The sequence below is a fragment of the Equus quagga genome, chromosome 7, assembly GCF_021613505.1.
Source record: "Equus quagga isolate Etosha38 chromosome 7, UCLA_HA_Equagga_1.0, whole genome shotgun sequence".
In the NCBI taxonomy this organism is placed as follows: Eukaryota; Metazoa; Chordata; class Mammalia; order Perissodactyla; family Equidae; genus Equus; species Equus quagga.
Window position 1 is genome coordinate 134,639,922 of NC_060273.1, and position 20,165 is coordinate 134,660,086.

The window sequence follows — 20,165 nt, forward strand, 5'->3', positions numbered from 1 at the left end:
AATCCTGGCCAGGAGGACATTAGCAGAAGTCCATGAGTTGCTCCTTTTAGAAAGCTCTTATATAAGAGTTCTGCTTCCGGAATAGCAGTGTGAGGTTCCCGGGGACCCGTTCCCCAGCAAAACAACCACAGCTGGTGAAAACGTAAAAATAACAACCAAGGAACATTTCTAGAAATTGTCCTAAAGGTAGACAGCAAATGAGGAAAGCGTTTACTCAAGAGAATTAACTACGTCTCCATAGGAACAAAGAGAATCTGTGGCCTGGGAGCCACGGCCAGCTCCTTCTCCTCCTATGCACCCCTCTGCCCTCAGCAGAAGGAACGCTGCAATCTCGGTGAATGAGGCCCCTCTGCCCTCATCTCTCCATCAAGGGACATGTTATCTCAGCAGAAAGGACAAGAAGCCAGGATTTCTGCTTCCCTCTGACTCCGAGCTGCAGAGGGTACATTCCTTGCTCTGTCTCTGGGGTGTCAAGTTGAGACTATCCAGCCCCTGGTCTTTGCACCAGCTGATCATTGGGCACAGCTTCCATGCCAGCAACTTTCACAGGGATGTTCATAACAGCACTATTCATAGTAGCCAAAAGGTGGAAACATCCCAAACGTTCATTAAGTGGTGAGCAGATAAACAAAATGTGGCATGTCCACCCAGTGAAATATTATTCAGCATCAAAAAGTAACCCATTATTGACATGTGCAAAACGTGCGTGAACCTTCACCGCATGCCGAGTGGAAGAAGCCACTCACCAAAAACTACGCAGAGCCTGACTCATTTATATAAAATGTCCACGAGAGGCAAATGCATAGAGACAGCACGCGTGTCATGACTGCCTAGGGCTGAAGATTCGGGAGGAAACGGGCTGACTCCTGATGGGTACAGGGTTTCTTTTCGTGGTGAAGCAATGTTCTAAAATTAATTGTGGTGGTGGTTGCACAACTCTGTGAATATACTAAAAACCTTTGAACTGCATACTTCAAGTAGGCAAATTTTAGAGTATGCAAATAATAGTGTATCAATAAAACTATTATTTTTTAAAAGCTCTTATTACAAAAAAGGAAGACAGTTGGAACGCACCTTTTAGAATTTGTCTGTCCTGTTCCATCTGTGGAACCTGAGGCTACAAAAGCCACATGCTAAGGAGGACTTCGCAGAAAGGGTAAAAGAACCGGGACCTCATGACACCGTGAGCTGGTCCCCTTCCTCTGAATAGAAAGCAAACTATAAACTCTCATTTAAGTGACCGAGATGTGGGTGTTTAGTCATGTGCATCCAAGCGAAAACCTTACGTGAACAGCTACCCTCTCCACCCCACCTCCCTCTCCGAAGCACCTCCTTCTTCATTTTCGGCTCTCTTCTTTTTTTATGTTTATCTCTTTACTTTTAACTTTGCTTTCACTGCTATTTCTTGGTTCTTCAGTTTTAGATGATGTCCACTTCCTTCAAAAACAGTCGCACCCTGAGTTCTTAAACCTTCCCTTGCTCACCTCTTCCCTTCCATCCATTCTCCCATATAGTTCAGCACTGGGTTAAGGTCAACCAGTCAGTGTTTACGAATGTGTGGCTTTGTCCTCGTCCCTCACTGCAGAGCCACTGCAGATGGGGATGCACTGATCTGCATGAGCATCTGGCCTTTGGCTGTGGAGGTTCTGTGGGTACCAGGCAGGCTGGCTTCTCATCTCTTTGTCCCAACGGGTTCTTCCTAATCTCATCTCCCTCTGCACACACTATAGGTGGTAGTTTCTTCTGTCCCACATCATTAGTTGTCAAATGGAGTGAAGATTTAAATGCATATACAAATAGTGGAAGTAAGCAAATGAGGATTATTTTCGTAATCTTGGATCAGTAAATGCTTCTAAATTATAATACAAAACCCAAAATCCATACAACGCTGGTAACCACATAAAAATTAGACATTTTTTTCACGGCAATCAAAGACAAAATTCAAAAATAATGTCAGCAACAAAGAGTCAGTTTTAAATATACAAAATGTTCTTACAGATCAACCCAAAAATGTTAACATTCCAGTAGAAAATAAAATAGACAAAGAATTTAAACATGTAGTTCACAGAAAAGACAAACAGACAAATGGCTTATACAAACATCTTTAAATATGCTTAATTTTACTGATAAACAATTATAAATTGAGACAAGAAATCATCTTTTTGTATTTCAGAAAAGTAAAGATTCAAATACTTGGTAAAGCACAGCATTGGCGAGAATGTGGGGAAAGAATCGCCATCACACACTGGAGAGTGCGAAGTGCCAGGAATGTTTGCACAATGAGACCGAGAGCTGTCACCATTTTTAATGAATCCACTGAACCAGTATTTCTATTTCTAAGAATTTATCCTACAGATATATTTGTAATGTCACCAAGACGCCCCCTGGGGCAGGGCTGGGGCTTGTGTCTCCAGAAGGTCTGTCCTGTTCCGACACTTCTTTCCACCACACAGCTGTGAGCCCGCATCCATCTCCAGGCCATGCAGCCTGCACTGCAGCCTGTCTGCTATTCTTCTTCATATTTCTGTAACTATTTTGTTCAAAGCACAATATTGTTGCAAGATATTTCCAAGTGTGATAGGTTGTTTCAAAAAAAGAAAAGCCAGCCTTTCAGGTAGTGGTGAATAGGATGAACACTCTCTCCTTGACCAAAATTTCCTCTGGCTCCTTTGAGCTGCCTTCTCAAGCAGGCCTTGAAATTGTCTCTGGTCCTGTCTTCCGCTGCCCAAGCCAGTTTTAGCAAGAATCCTGCTAAGTTACCCCCCACCTTGAAGTCTGATAACCCTGGACTCTGATCAGGTTTGTCATCCCCACCCTTGGTGTCTAAGCCCTTGGCGGCCTATAGCAAGAATCCCCCGACCCTGTCTCCTCCTAGGAATTTTCCACCCTCTTCACTGACCCCCCCCTCCTCTCCTTGGTATCGGTCCCCAGCTGTCTCAGCTGTCTGTCCCCCATCGCAATTCCTCTGTCACAACAGTCCTTATAAAGTTTTCCCTACTGCTTCAATGAGTGTCAGGATAATTTTTTCTTTAACAACTATTGCTCAAGGTCCTGACGGTATAACAGGCCCTGGTTCATCTAGAATCCCGGAGTGAGCTCATTGTGCTCAGAAAAAAACTCCAAACTTTTGCGTCAGGTCGGATATTTCCATACTATCCTTTCTGTGCCTGTAGAAACAAATGTATTATTGCTCTGGCCCTTGAGTTTTCTGTGAAAGGAGGCCTATTCAAGGTAAACACTTAAAACACACCACGATTTCATAACCGTGCTTTGTCATTTCTTCTCTTTTTTTTTAATGCACTGAGATTCTTAAACCATGGAAAAAAAAAAATGGAAGTGGCCTGGAACTGCTGTCACAACGTTTCTCCTGCCCATCTCCGCTCACTTCTCCTTTCGAGACCCTGGCTGCAGCCGCATCTTGGGCTAGGGGTTGCAACATCTCTTGAATAGGGCCTGGCCTCTCTCCTCCAGGGCTGTAAGAAACCAGCTGCCTGGCCTGACCCGCCCCGGCCTGCAGCCCCCGCGGCTTCTCCGGGGCGGGGGATCCCCGAGTTCGCGCCTGCTGCTCTCTGCTGCCCTCTGCTGGTCGTGGGCGTCAGCGGCAATCAACCGGCACCCTCACCCCAGGTGCCCGGAGGAGACAGGCCAGGACCGGAGGACCAGAGGACCAGAGGAGGGGCACACAGGAGCAGAGAGAGGGGGAGTTAGTCACTGAAGGAGAGAGGCTGCGAGGCGCTGACATTCCTAGGAGAAGCGGGGTACGGGATCCTGGGGAAAGATGCTGTGTTTCTGGGTGAACATCAACAGAGCGCTCGCAGGGGCCGGGGAGAAACGGGTGGACCAGGACGTGGAGCGAGTCTCGGATACAGCCATTAATGTGGACTTTCGTGAGAAAGTCGTTTGGTCGCAAAAGCGGCCCGTCCTGAAATCTGGACCCTACAAGTCTTCACTCTCCCGGAGACCTCGTGTTCCCGGAGGGGCGCGCGCGGGCCCTCCCCACCCTGCCCGGGGCTGCCCGGCGGCCCCCTGTCCCGGGCTGGACCCCAGGCCCCCGCGAGGCCTCCGGCCCCCCGCACCTTCACCCCTACGACCCGGCCTCCCACGGCCTCGCTGGGCTCTTCCGTGCCGGAGGGCAAGAAGCATCCAGCCCAGCCCCGGCCAGGCTTCCGTCTGTCCTGGGCTTCGGGTCCTGCCCGGAGCAGAGACGCCCACCACGGCAGAAGGGGCGGGCGGGACGCCCACCCTGCGGGCGACGAGCAGCCGCCCTCCGTCCACCCTCAACCGGGGCCCAGCGCCCTCTGTCCGCCCCTCAAACCCGGGCACAAGAAAGGCTCCGAGCCCGCGTGCGCTGAAGCCGCCTTCCCCTGTCTGCAGGTGGAGAGACAGCAGCAGTCGTGGTCTGCTCGCCTTGCTTTACAAAGGGTAAACTGAGACTCAGAGCCGTCAGCGGCTCAGGGTTAGAGCACTCTCGGCTGAGGGCGGCGCTTCTCAGACGACCTGGTCCCAAGGCCCCTTCACACTCTCGGAAATGAGGACTCAGGGCGCTTTGGGCGAGGATCGTGGCTATCAGTACTTACCGCGCCAGAAATTAACACCGAGAAAAAAAGCCTAAATAATCATGAATTTATTATTAAAAAAATAGTAAACATGGGAACCTAAGTAACACATTTTTCATGAAAATGGCTGTTTTCCAAAACGAACACGCACACGCGTAGGGAGAGGCATAACCCTTCCACACCCTGCAGTCTCACGGCCCGACAGGGAAGGCAGCCGGGGGGTCGCGTCCGCGTCTGCGAGCGCCTGCTGCACCGTCACACGCCGCGGCGCCCGCTGGACAGCCTCTGTGCCCTCGGGAGGTGAAAGGACACGCCTCAGTGTCCCCACGGGGATCACCCGGCCCCTGCACGTGCCCTGCGGTTCCCTGAGCGCTCTCGGAGCTGTGGAGAGCCCTGGAGTCCCGTTCCAGATCTCATGTGCTGCCTTTACACCCCGCGGCACCATCACACGTTCTGTTCTCTTACCTATAAAACATCAAAATTTCTGTTAGAGCTTTATAGAAAAACCTGGACAACTCAACAACAAAAAAATCAAACAACCCGATCAAAAAGATGGGCAGAGAGGGCCGGGGCCGGGACGGCCCCATGGCCGGGTGGTTAAGTTTACAGCGCTCGGTTTTGGCGGCCCAGGGTTTCGCTGCTTCCGATCCTGGGCCCCGACACGGCACTGCTCCTCAAGCCATGCTGAGGTGGGGTGCCACATGCCACAACTAGAAGAACCCACAACTAAAAATACACAACTATGTACAGGGAGGGATTTGGAGAGAAAAAGGAAAAATAAAATCTTTTTTTAAAAAAATGGGCAGGGGATATGAACAGACATTTCTCCAACGAACATATACAGATGGCCAATAGGCACATACAAAGATGTTCAACATCACTAATCATCAGTGAAATGCAAATCAAAACTACACTGAGATACCACCTTACGCCGGTTAGAATAGCTAAAATAACCAAAACAAAAAATAACAAATGTTGGAGAGGTTGTGGAGAAAAGGGAATCCTCATACACTGTTGGTGGGAATGCAAACTGGTGCAGCCACTATGGAAAACAGTACGGAGATTTCTCAAAAACTTAAAAATAGAAATACCATATGACCCAGCTATCCCACTACTGGGTATTTATCCGAAGAACCTGAAATCAGCAATTCCAAGAGACTTATGCACTCCTATGGACATTGCAGCATTATTTACAATAGCCAAGACATGGAAGCAACCTAAGCGCCCATCAACCGATGATTGGATAAAGAAGACACAGTATATATATATATACAATGGAATACTACTCAGCCATAAAAAAAAGGATAAAATTGTCCCATTCACAACAACATGGATGGACCTTGAGGGTATTATGTTAAGTGAAATAAGCCAGACAGAGAAAGACAGTCTCTGTATGGCTCTGCTCATATGTGGAAGTTAAACATGTAGACAAAGAGAACAGATTAGTGGTTACCAGGGGAAAAAGGGGCAGGGGGTGGGCACAAAGGGTGAAGGGGTGCACCTATAACACGACTGACAGACAATAATATACAAGTGAAATTTCACAAGGTTGTAAACTATAATAACCTCAATAAAAAATAAAATAGAAAAAAAACCATACAAAGAAAATATGGAAAATATATTAGGGATGTCATGACTGAAAAGAGAAGTTGAGGGCTGGCCCGGTGGCACAAAGTTTGGCTTTGCGTGTTCCACTTCGGTGGCCCGGGGTTCACCGGTTCGGATCCCAGGTGGGGACCTACGCACCATTTGTCAAGCCATGCTGTGGTGGGTGTACCACATATGCAGTGGAGGAAGATGGGCACGGATGATAGCTCAGGGCCAGTCTTCCTCAGCAAAAAGAAAAAGAGAGAGAGAGGATTAGTGGCAGACGTTAGATAATGTTCCTCAAAAAAAAAAGAAAGAAAAGAGAAGTTGCGTGAGTCACTTCAGAAGAAGGGCTGGTTTTCTCTTCACAGAAACTGAACTGGAATTACGAAAGATGTATTCAAATGTTGCTGTGGGCAGTGGAGCAGTGGTTTCCAGCACATCCACTTGCTTGCCTCCAGAAGCCTCTGTGGGCTCTGAGCTGTTTTTCGTACGGAAACTCTAGGTGATACGCTCCCCAGTGAAACCATCCTGCTGTCTTTAACAGAATAGGAGTCAGTGGTTTAGGTCATGCAGTTTGAGCCAACCAGTGAGTTAAGAATTAAACTCTTCATCCCATCATTAGGAAGCTGACAAAGGTCACTGCAGGGAGTGGAGCTTCCGTCCTGGGACCTATAGGATGAAAAGAGGGCTCTGCACAGCCAGGCGTCTGCCTGTCTCTGCCTGACTCTCCCCAGCTCTCAGCTCTGCTCAGCTCCACATTCTCCTGCCTATGCTCTCTGCTCCACGACCCAAAGGCAGGCGCCCTGTTCTCCAGCTTTAATTCTGATGGGCTGGATATAGATGCAAAACTGCTAAACACACACAGACGCCCAGACCCTGGAGCACACCAAAGGATTAAGAGTGTGGTGAAGGGGAGTGGGCGAGGCTAAAGATGGAGCTAATCAAATTCAGCATCTTTATTGATTTTTAAATATTAACCCCAGTGATTTTTAAATACTCTTTAAAATAGTAATATAGTCATGTGACCGCTTACATAACATGATGATAAACATATCTGTCACCACCTGTTATGGATGGAACTCATATGTTGAAGTCCTAACCCCCAGCACCTCAGAATGTGACCTTATTCAGAAACAGGGTCGTTGCAGATGTAATTAGTTGAGATGAGGTCCTACCCGAGTAGGGTGGACCCTTAATCCCATATGACTGGTGTCCTTATAAGAGAGGAGACGATGTGAGGGCAGACGCACGTCGGCGGCTCTGTGGCCGCAGAGACAGAGACTGCAGTGGTGCATGTATAGGCCCACGATGGCCAGCCAAGACCAGAGCCTAGAAGAGGCAAGAAAGGAGCCCCTGCCACAGGCTTCAGAGAGCAGGGCCCTGTCGACACGCTGATTTCTGACTTCCAGCCTCCAGAATGGTGAGACAGGAAGTGTCCGTTGCTTTCAGCCACCTAGCCTGTGGCATTTTCTTACGGCGAAACGAATACAGCATCCACGAGTCCACATCGTGCTGAGTGAACAGGCACGAGCTCGAGTGGTGGCCGAGCAAAGGTGGGAACAAGTCAAGTCCGCCCGACGTGTAACCTGCTCCAGAGGCAGCGACCTCACAGTGAGATGAGAGAAGTGAGACGTGTGAAAACTGACACGAGGACTTCAAATTGTCATTCCCTCCAGATCATGTGATAGTTTACTTAGGAAACCTAATCTCCTTACCAGAAAACTAACTCAGAAATTGTTAAAAACTAGGAGAATTAAAAACTTCAGCTGAACACAAAACCAATACACAGAAACCGATATATTTCATGTATAAAAACAAATTAAAGGTAAAAAGGAAGGAAAATATAACAGCAAACAAAGATAAATACAAAATAGGTAGATTTTACCTAACAAGAAATGCATGAGGATGACATGAAGAGACATGTTAAGAGGTGCTGAGGGCATGAAGATGTGCACCACACCCCCGCCAGGAGGCTCAGGATCAGGACCGGCCGCTGAGCTCCAGTTCATCTGCATCGTTAATGACTTTTTTTTTTGGTACAGCACAGAATTACGGGAGAAAAGCCAGAAAACTCTAAAAAGAAAGAGTAAAGAAGGAAGACAAATCTCTCCAGGTATTAAATATTGTAGGAACCAGAGCTGGCCCTTAGAGGAGGCAAGCCTTCCTCCCCCCCGCCCCATGGCCTCTGCACTCTGCACACCGTCCCTGGGGCGCGCACTGCTGTCATCTGTTTGTGCCCGACTTTCCAAGCAGACACTGTGCTGCTGGCTCCAGGGCTCACTCCTGTCTACACATCCAGTGCCCAGGAGTGCTGGCCCACAAAAGGAGCACCATAAATAACCCAAGGATTGACTCCTCTGCGCACCCTCCCTCTTCCTGACTGGCTGCGGGCGGCAGGCCCGAGGGCACGGTGCCAGAGCCTCGAGGCCAGGTCGCAGCGTCTGTCGTCAGCTTGCTCTTGCAGGAAGAGCTGCCTCAGGTGTCATCTCCGTTACACCTCCAAACCTGGAAAGCAGCGAAGTCAGTGAGCTGCTCTGCTCACGTCATAGGAGATCTATGGGTTTTGTGGAAATGAGTCAAGGAAAACCTCGCTGAAAATGGAGCAGGAAGCCCTGAAGGGGAAGCTCACTCGCACGTCCCACTCGCACGTCCCACTCGCTGCAGCCGCCCCACCAGCAGGAAGAAGGAAGGGAACCAGGTCTGTTTGTTTCAAGTTCTGTGTACAAAATGCTCCGGGTCTCAACCTCTTTTCCGTGGGGACAGGAATGTTACTTTCCTTCTGGTACAGGAGGACATTTGTCACAAGGCAATTTCATCTCCCGCTTTTAAGAAAAGGAAGGGAGACCCCTGCCTGCCCCAGCAACAGTGCACCGAGCACCGCGGCCTGCAGCCGCTGAGGACGCGCCACGACCTCAGCTCCCTTTCTCTGGTGAACTCTTGCCCACACCCCCTCCCCAGGGTCCTCCCAAAACCTAATAAAAGCCGACCTCCCCTTTGTCTCTTTGCACTTGCCTGTGGTCCACCGTAGTCTACTTGTCCCGAACTGCAGTTCCTCTGCTACTCTCAAATAAACTCGTTATTTTTTGAACTTGCCTCAGTTTACCTCTCTATTTAGGTTCACAGCTCTATGGGAAGTTGCTCTCCCAGTCAGCTCCCTTCCCGCCTTACAGTGGCCTAGCTGCCCAGCATCCCTCCCCAGCTGGGGGCGCTTTGGCAGTACTGAGCTTCTGTCCCACACCCTCAGGAGGACGGACAGCCCCCCTGAATCCTGGAAATCCCCACCCCCCACAAACCAGCTGTGATGCCCAGAACCCCCACTCTCCTGTGTGTGCCTGTTAAAATGCTCGTGTTATGGGAAGGTCAAGGGATCACTGACCATTAGCCACTTATCCTGAGCTTTCTTAGCAGCTCCCAAATCCACAGGGGCCTGAAGCAATGGGACACGCAGAGCTGCCGACGACCGAGGGCTCGTGTCCACGCCCAAGCTCACTCGCAGACGCAGCACAGTTCCCACCAGGCTGGGGCACGTGCGCCCAACTCTCGGGATTCCCTTTCCTCAGGGGTAAAATGAAAGCATGACTTGAAGTGGCTCTGTGGTCCTTCCCAGCCCCTTGACCATAGAAAGTTTTAGCACCGTCTCCCTTGGGTGATGAGCTGAATGACGTCCCCCCGCCCCCCATGTTTACTGACCTGTAAGCTCTCTGAACCTGTCACTTAGGGGTTTTATGAAGGTTCCATCACGCAGCCATGTTCAATTAAATCACTGGTTATTGGTGAATGAACTCAATCAAGCTCCAGCCTCTCTCCCCTCCCTGAAGGTCTGGGGTGGGGCTGAAAGTTCCAACCCTCTGATCACATGGATCCCCTGGCCACCAGTCCCCATCCTGAAGCCATCCAGGGGCCCCACCTGGAGTCACCTCATTGCATAAATCAGGTAGGGTTTTAATGGGCTTGTTATGAATAACAAAAGAAGCTCCTCTCCCCCAGGTCACTGAGGAAACTCCAAGGGTCCTAGAAGCTCTGTGCCAGGAAGCAGGCACAAAGATAAAAGACATATTTCTTATTATATCACAAACGCTCACAGCCATTCTGCTTGGTACGCATGGTAATTATTGACACCCCCACTCTACAGATGAGGAAATTAAAGTTTAGATGATAACCACAGCATGCACTATAGCGCCTGTTATGTGTGAGCAATGGTTCTGGGTAGACTGTGGACAGTGTTCTAAATTACACTGTAATTATACTGCAGTCCCTGTACAGTCACATGCGATGTGTGAAGTGCTCCTCTGTAATCTCGGAGCCTTATGCCAGTATGTGCTGTGGCATCACATAGCACACCCACTAAACGTTTTCTTCCTGCAATAACCCCATGTGGAGAGAACCATCATTACTGTGATTAGACCAGTGAGGAGACTGCACTAGGGAAATAATGTGCCCACCAACTCCCCGTGGGAGGCAGCGCCGAGTGCTGGTCCAAGGCTGCGCAGCCCCAGATCCTTTGCTCTCAACGCTACCCGAAACCGCCATCCTCCATGAGTCCCAGGCCGGAGCTCGGATCTGTCTCAGGCCCTCAGTCACTGGGCTTCCCGCCACATCAAAGAAACTTCTCCAGTTTTCCGGTATTCTCTCCTTACTTCAGTTTAAAATGTTTATCCCTCAATCACTTATTAAAATACCAGCTTCACATTTCCTAGATTCTGAATCCTGTATTTGACCAAAGATGTCATAAGGTTAAAGACAAACGGTGAAGGATACATTTGTGAAAAATTCTCATTTTATATAAGAAATTATTAATATCCAAAAGGTGTACAAAGCTCCTAAAAACACACAAGCAGATAAGAAGACAACGTATTCACTATCTGTTGCCATATGTATAACAAGAGGCTTCAAACAACAGACACCTGTTATCTGAGCGTCCGAGGATCAGGAACGTGGGAGCGGCTTAGCGGGTGGTTCTGGCTCAGGGTCTCTCGAGGGCTGCATCTGAACCACGGGCAGCAGCTGCAGTCATGAGGCTTGCCCGGGTCTAGAAGACTCACGCCAAGTTGGTCCTCGGCCGCTGGCTGGAGGCTTCAGTTCCTGGCCACAAGGCCCTCCCTCATGATGTTGAAATTGGCTTCCCCAGAGCAAGTGATGAGACAGGGAGAGAGCCGCAAGAGCAAAGCCACAGCCTCTTATAACCTAGTCCTGGAAGAAATACACCACCCCTTTGCCGTAAGCTGTTGGTCACACAGACCGATCCTGGTACAGTGTGGGTGTGAGCAGCAGACGACGGGATAGGGGCATCTTGGATGCTGGCTGCCACCAACACAAAAATAGTTATCCATACAGAAAGGTATTTGTGTCTGCAGAGACTGGGAAATGCAAATCATAACAATAAGAATCCATTTCTCCCCTGTCAGATTAGCTGAAACTTTAAAAGTTTGATATTTTCTGTCAGTGACACAATGTAGGCAGGCAAGTAGCTTGTGCCTTGTCCTGGAAGTGGACATTGAAGGACAATTTGCAGTGACCTCTAGGTATTTCTCCTGAAGAACACTGACGCGTGTTCATGTGACTTATGTTCAAGGGTGCTCCGGGAAGAACCGTTTGCTGTAGGAAGAGAACAAACACACAGAAAGAGGGATTGGCGGAGTGGTTAAGTTCATGCATTCCACTTTGGCGGCCTGTGTCCTGAGGTTTAGGTCCCTGGGGCGGACCAAGCAACACTCATCAAGCCATGCTGTGGGGGCATCCCATACGCAAAATAGAGGAAGATGGGCACAGATGTTAGGTCAGGGACTATCTTCCTCATGAGAAAACAAAAACAAAAACAAAAGCAAGAAAAAACCCCAGAATGCCCAGGAACGGGGAATTGTTATTTCATAGCATATCCACACTTCTGCCAAGTGCAGAATGCTCCACGTCAAATATATGTATCTTGTGATCCAACTTAAGTAAAACAATTTTTTAAAATCTTTTGGGCAGGTAATACACACACATGAAGTTAACTGTGAAAGCACAGGAAATGTGTGTCTTGTTCACAGCTCAACCCCAGGACTAGAAGCAGCGCCACCCTGGATAAAAAGGGTGCCCCAAATAGCCGAGTATAGACACAGACGTCTACAAAGACACATGCTCGATTCTAGAGGAGAACAACGGCATGATGAGGGAACCTTCGGTGTGTGTGTATTATAAATAAAACAATTGCGGACCCAACTCTTGTGGTTTATTTCTTTCTAACGACCGGTCACAGTCAACTAAATAAAAACCATGAGACTGGCCAAAGTCAGCGAGACTGACCGGTTTTTCAATCCCAAATTCAATACGAAGAAGGAAGACAGAAGAGGAGGAAGAGAAGGAGAAGGGGGAAAAGACAAGGAAAAAAGAGGGAAAAGGCCCCTGTCTCTTCTTTGCTCCTGCAAAGCGAAGGCCCACCCGAGTTGGGTCACCGTGAGTCCATGCACACGGGTGCGCACGAGCCAAGATGTTTCCACAAGAGGGCGCAGGAAAGAGGCCTCGGACTCGCTCGGTTGAACTCAGTCCTGCACCTCTAAGTGAAAAAAAGAGAGAAGGAAACAGAAGCCCCGCCGGGCGCCCCGGGGCGCGGGTCCAGGGGCCTGTGTCCGAGGAGGCCGCCAGGTGGACCCCGTGCGGGGACTCCGGGGACCGGGCCCGCGTCCCCCGGCGCGTCGCTCCCGCCACCCTCCCGCAGCCCGGCCGTACAGATCGGAGCAGCCGGGTCAGCGCCGCGAAGGGAGCCCGGGCTCCGTGGGGAACCGCTCCCCCATCATCTTCTAGCCGACGGGCTAGACGCACGACGATTTTGAACCCGATCGCGAAAGCGCCCCGAAGCGTCTGCGGCGCTCCGGCGGTCACAGCAAAGTAAAGCCGGTGGAAATCTCACCTTTCGCCAAACTCGGGGCTCAAGGTATCGACTTATGACTCCTCCGGGAGGAACGCACGGCCTCGCAATTTGTTGAACAAGCGCCCACAGCTCGTGGCTCCCCTCGCGTCGCCATTTCCCCGAGGGCGCTTGTTCCGTCTGAGCCGGTGGTGGACGCAACGCCCGCGCAGCACCTGAGCGGCTTGCGCCCCGGAACCCGCGCGGCACAGGCGATCGCGCTGTTGTCACCCGGGTCCGTCCGCCTCCAGGGCCTCTGCGCGCATCCCTGCCAGGCTGCGGGCCTAATGAGCTGGACTCCTCAGGATACCTTTGGCCACCACTGCGCAGGGTCACTTCTTGGGCCCCGGCCCTGGAGGCGCGGAGAGGGCGGCTCCCCAGGGTCTCCCCAGGAGGCGGCGCGCGCAGGACACTACTTTTTAAAAAGTCGTTCAGCCTTTGAGCCAGCAAGCCACTTTAAATTTATAAGAGTACACGACTGCTAGCGACCAGTAAGGCCCGACTTTGCTGACAGCTCATAGCGCATAACGCCCCACTCCCACTACCAGGAGTACCGGGGTGCTCTTGGCCCTCCCCATCTTGGAGAGCGAGGGGAGGTGCGTTCCCAGAAGACCTAACGACCCACGGAGTTCCGGCGGGAGAGTGACCCTCAGGCTTTATAGCCCCTCCCTGCCGGGCAAGTTTCCTTTTGTCCCACATTAAAATACAATGGTTGGGGGTGGGCGAGGTGCGTGAAGGTAGACAAAAGGTACAAACGTCCAATTATAAGATAAATATGTCCTGGGGATATACTGTACAGCATGGTGACTATAGTTAATACTGTACTGTGGGCCAGCCTGGTGGTGCACTGGTTAAGTGCACATGTTCCGCTTTGGCAGCTGGGGGTTCGCTGGTTCAGATCCCAGGTGCAGACACGGCACCGCTTGTCAAGCCATGCTGTGGCAGGCGTCCCACATATAAAGTAGAGGAAGATGGGCACGGATGTTAGCTCAGGGCCAGTCTTCCTCAGCAAGAGAGGAGGCCTAATCTTCCTCAAAAAAGAAAAAACTTGAAAGTTGCTTAGAGAGTAGTCCTTAAAAGTTCTCATCACATAAAAAAAATGTGTAACTGTGTGGTGATGAATGGTAACTCACTCACTGTTGTAACTAAAGGTATTTCTCAATATATACATGTATCAAACTGATGAGGATTTTAGGCTGGTTAATTTTAAAAAACTGCAAATGAGAAGCAGGCTCCGAGGACTGGAATTTTGCTTGCCCTTTTGAGAGACATTTGCGTTTGTGAAGGAAGGGGGGATGACCTTGTAGGGACCTGAAATTGGCCACCCCAAGATATGTCTCTTTGGCATCGGGATTGTTTTGGGCTGATTGCTTTTGATAAACTGGGACAGGGAGGGAGGCTCTGGGGAATGGAACTTGCCCTTGTTGGGACACATTTACATTTGTAAGGTAAATCTCTATCTGTAAAAGGTGCCTCCCTCTCTGTACCAGGAAGAAGAAGAGAGATGACCTTATCCCTAGAAACTCTTAATGGGGAAGGCAAGAACTTAAGTTGGTTGCTGTCTGGCAATCTCATGTAACTGATTTAGGGTGGCGGCTTCTGACCTTTACTTAATCCGATTTGATTCTTGTCTAAAAGTCATGGGATCACCCAACCTGCACTGATACCATTTTAACTTTTTTTCATGTTCTTTCCTTTGTCTTGTAAAGAAATGATTCACATACCCGTGCCTTGTAAAATTAGCCCTAACCCTCAACTCGGGGCAGCAGCAGGAGCTCTGACTGCCCGTGGGTCCTGTCCCCATGCACCAGCTCTGCCTGCCCATGGGCCCTGTTCCCATGCCAGCGGGGGCAGCAGAAGCGGCGGCAGCAGAAGCTCTGACTGCCCATGGGTCCTGTCCCCATGCTATTCTAGTCTCTAAATAAGAGAGCACTACTACCAGATCTTGAGAGTCCAAGAAATCTTTCTTTCGACTCCTTGGCTCACCGACCCCGCATCAAAACCATCGTGTCGTACAGCTAAAGCTAATGCTATGACATATGTCAATTATATCTCAATAAAAAAAATACAGTGGAGTCTGAAAAAGTTTGAGTATGCACCCAAATCACCTAAAGCAGTGGTCCTCAAACTTTTGTTGTGTTTGAGAAATCATCTGGGGAACTCATGAAAAAGGAAGGTTTCTTGGATCTAGGAAGCCTTGGCATTAATGGAAACCCCAGGCAGTTTTGATGGAGTGGGTTTCCACTGCATTTTGAGATACTGACTGACAGTAGTGCTAAAATGCAGAGTCAAAAGGCTCTTCTCGCCCAGCATTTCCCATTGGGCAGGTTTGCAGAGATGGTGGGGAATCAGCATTTTTATTACACACACGATTTGGATACAATACAGGAATTCCACAGACGGCTCCTTAAGAACTCAGGGTCTAATATGGTTACTATCTTTCACATTTTTTAAAATTGAAAGTCAAAGAAAGAAATACATTTAACATGATATCTAGTTCATTTGCATTTATGTGTATGTAGATATGCATGTACGTATAAAATAGGAACAAATTTTAGGAAACAATACTTACCCTGACAGAGTGTGATGAGAAAAAGCAGCCCCTCCGTAACCAGAACTTTGTCACCTCTTCTAAAGGTTAAAAACACAACAAAAGATTCCTTACATCTTCCCTCAAGGCCCAGCTTCTCTTTGTTGTGCTGAATAAAGCCGGGACTCCTCTAACTCTTTTAAATGTATATCTATCGCTTTTCAAATGCATATTTCACCTTATCTATGCTTATTTAGGGTGGGTTCAAAACGTGTTCTACTTGAATAGCTCTTCAAAGGCAGGTTGTTGTTTACTTCTGAGGACTGCCCCGGCTCCTCCTTTTGGGGTAGAACCCCAAACCAAAACTATTTCTGGAGGTGGGTGTCTCCTCTTCTCAAAAAGAACCCACAGAATTGTGGAGATGAAACAGTCGCGAGGTGCCCAGCTGTCTCTGTCTGGTGGGTATCCTTTTTAGCAGATCCTAGGAAAACGAAAGCCCTGTCTCAGAAACTCTGGAGTCTATGGGCATATTTCCAGAACTAAGACAGTTGGTGCTGACATCTACTCTCCACGAGTCTCTTCCATTAAAAATAATAGTAACTCTGGCGTCGGCCGGCTCCGTTGACTAAGCCATGCACAACCCACAGGGTGGAACACCCAGGCTAAGGCCTGGGGAGGGGGATGATGGCGAGGTTCCTCCTCCTTCTGTAGTATTCAGCGGGCCCCCCAGGAGCTGGGCTGGTAACAGCCCAGAGAAATTGAACTCAGGGCTTCTTCCAAATGTCCCCAGTAGGAAAGATGAGTGCAAAAGGTCAGCACGGCACTGGGGATTGGCGATGTTCCTGGAAGAGGAAGGAGACGGAAGGCTGCACTGCCCTCAAATTCACAGAACCCAGTGAGGATCTTTAGGTTTTTTAAATTAAACTTTTTTTATTTTATCTATTTTTTTATTGCAGTAACATTGGTGTATAACATTATATAAATTTCAGGTGTACATCATTATATATTTCGGTTTCTGTTGTTGACGAAAATAATCCATAACCAATCTGTAAATGACAATTTGGGTGAGTTTATTCTGAGCTTAAATCTGGGGATTATAACCCGGGGCCTTTATTCCCAAAGGAAGAAAGGGCACTGAAGAAGTGGGGTGCACAGCCTGGTTATATCCCCCCAGAGAGGATGTTTCACAGGATTGAAATGTCCCTTTTACAATAGTCGCAAGACTGCTCTGTCGGCACAGATTGATGGAAACAGCAGGTAGGTCTTCTGTCTCAGTGAACCCCGCAGGGTGGCAGTCTGTTGTCTCCAGCTGAGTGGTGACAGGTGAGCTGGGTGGTCAAAGGTGAGTGCAGCAATCACTTCCTAGTCTAAGGAAAAATGCTTATCCCTAAGGAAATGCCAATGTGGGGGGAAGTCGAACCTTAATCTCAAGGGCCTTTGTTCTGGCCATAGGAAATGTCTAAGCAGATATACAGTGCGTGCTCAATAGCCACAGTCAGGCCCTTTTGGAAAAAACAAAGTCAGGCCGAATTAGGTTTATACCAAATGGCTTCCTCGTATACTCCAATATATCCTATTGCTTGCCATTTCTATTTGTCACTGTGTAGACTACATCATGCTCACCACCCAAAGACTAATTGCCATCCATCACCACACACATGTGCCTACTCACCCATTTCCCCTCCTTCTTCCCCCCTTCCCCTCTGGTAACCACCAATCCAATCTCTGTATCTATGTGTTTGTTTGTTGTTGTTGTCGTTTTTGAGGAAGATCAGCCCTGAGCTAACGTCTGCTGCCAATCCTCCTCTTTTTGCTGAGGAAGTCTGGCCCTGAGCTAACATCTGTGCCCATCTTCCTCTACTTTATATGTGGGACATCTGCCACAGCATGGCTTGACAAGCGGTGCCATGTCTGCACCTGGGATCCAAACCAGTGAACCCCAGGCCACTGAAGCAAAACGTGCACACTGAACTGCTACACCACCCAGCTGGACCAATGTTTGCTGTTGTTTTTATCTTCTACTTAAAAGTGAGATCATACGGTATTTGACTTTCTCCCTCTAACTTATTTCACCCAGCATAATACCCTCAAGGACCATCCATATTGTCACAAATGGCCGGATTTCATCATGTCTTATGGCTGAGTAGTAGTCCATTGTGTATATATACCACATCTTCTTTATCCATTCCTCCCTTGATGGGCACCTAGGTTGCTTCAAAATCTTGGCTATTGTGAATAATCCTGCAATGAATATAGGGGTGTATGTATCTTTATGCATTTGTGCTTTCATGTTCTGTGGAAAAACACCCAGCAGTGGGATAGCTGGATCATATGGTAGATCTATTCTTAATTTTTTGAGGATACTCCATATGGCTTTCCATAGTGGCTGCACCAGTTTACTCTCCCACCAGCAGTGTACGAGGGTTCCCTTCTCTCCACATCCTCTCCAATGCTTGTTGTTTCCTGTCTTGTTAATTATAGCCATTCTAACTGGAGTGAGGTGATATCTCATTGTAGTTTTGATTTGCATTTCCCTGATAGTTAATGATGTTGAACATCTTTTCATGTGCCTGTTGGCCATCTGTATATCCTTGTTGGAGAAATGTCTGTTCAGATCTTTTGCACATTTTTTAACTGAGTTGTTTCCTTTTGTTCTTGAGATGTATGAGCTATTTGTATATTTTGGATATTAACCCCTTATCAGATATATGGATTGCAAATATCTTCTCTCAGTTGTTAGGTTGTCTTTTTGTCTTGTTGATGGTTTCCTTTGCTGTGCAGAAGCTTTTCAGTTTGATGTAGTCCCATTTGTTCATTTTTTCTTTTGTTTCCCTTGCCCAGTCAGACATGGTACTCGAAAATATGCTAAGACTGATGTCAAAGAGTGTATTGCCTATGTTTTCTTCTAGAAGTTTCATGGTTTCAGGTCTGACATTCAAGTCTCTAATCCATTTTGAGTTAATTTTTGTGCATGCTATAAGATAATGGTCTACTTTCATTCTTTTGCATGTGGCTGTCCAGTTTTCCCAACATCATTTATTGAAGAGACCCTCCTTTCTCCAGTGTATCTTCTTGGCTCCCTTCTCCAAAATTAGCTGTCCGAAGTTGTGTGGGTTCATTTCTGGGTTCCTGATTCTGTTCCATCTGTGTATCTGTTTTTGTGCCAGTACCATGCTGTTTTGGTTAGTATAGGTTTGTAGTATATTTTGAAATCAGGGAGTGTGATGCCTCCAGCTTTGTTCTTTTTTCTCAGGATTCCTTTGGCTACTTGGGGTCTTTGGTTGTTCCATATAAATTTTAGGATTCTTTGTTCTATTTCTGTGAAAAATGTTGTTAGAAGGAGCTTTAGTTAAAGTTGAAGCTCAGACCCCGAGGCGAGCGCCCAGAGCAGCAGTCCTGGGCTGGGAGACGACTTTTCAGTGGCGAGTGTGAGGCCCTGCAGGTGCAGTTCCACGCCTTCCACTCTTGCCTTTCTTTAATGTCGGTTGTCAACACCGCATGGGGAATCGACAGGCACAGCCATGCTAGCTTCCTTTTTTAAGGAGATTCCCTGGGAAAACTATTTACTTCAAAAAATTTCCGTCAACAGCCTTCGGCCCTAGACACAGAGGGCTGAGATTCTGGTTGACTCAGATTTCCGGTACCTGCAAGCCAATTTGGAGATAAGGATTCACCCCCCGAGGCCTCTCCCAGCCATCTATGGGGGAGGGAGGAGCTACCTAGGACCCCAATCCCACCCCCTCTGAGGGTGCTAGGGCCTGCGCGAGCCCCTCTCACCGCCGAGTCCCAGAACCCAAGTTGGTGAGCGGCGGTGGCCAACAGCGGCAGGTGGCCCCGAGGTCCGGCCTCTCGCCTTCCCAGCCCAAGGCGCGCTGCAAAGACCAGGTTCTACACCCACCCTCCTCCGCGGGGGCCGCGTGAGGTCTGTGGGGTGCGTCCCCCGCCCAAAGACAGGGCGCTGGCCAGGCTGGTGACCAGAAAGGCCCGGCCCGGCCGGGGCTGGGGCGGCCTGCGGTGATGGGCGAGGGTGTGGAGGGCCCGGCCCCCGCCGAGCGGAAGGCTCTGAAATTCGAGAGACCAGGCTGCAGTCCCTGTTGAAGAGCCTGGAATCCGGAGTGGGGGGGTGGTCAGATGCGCGTGGTGTCCCCAGAAACTCAGCGAATGCCCTGTGGGTCCTTCACTTTTCCAGGCCTTAGTTTCCAAACTCCAATTAAGGAGATTCATACTGGATAATTTTTGAGAATCTATCAGGCTATTAACTCTGTGTCAGGAAAAAAAATGCTTTTTATTAAAATTATACCAAATAGTTGGAGCAAGCAATAACTGATCCTGAGGCACAGAGACTTTTTTTTAAGTGATGCAAAGGATACAAGTAAATTCTAAGGTTGCAAGGAGAGTGAGGAATGTGGAGAGAGAAAATGTGAGAACAAAGTAACATTCAAACTTCTCCCCCTGGAGTGGGAAACCTGGTCATGGAAGCCACGCAGGAAGGTGCTGTGGCCGCCACGTTAGCTACACACCTGCATCTGTCCGTGTAAGTCTGTCAGCCTCCCTAAGGCACAGCTGGGAGTCCCAGGAAGGCCACAGCATGAGCCAGACTCAG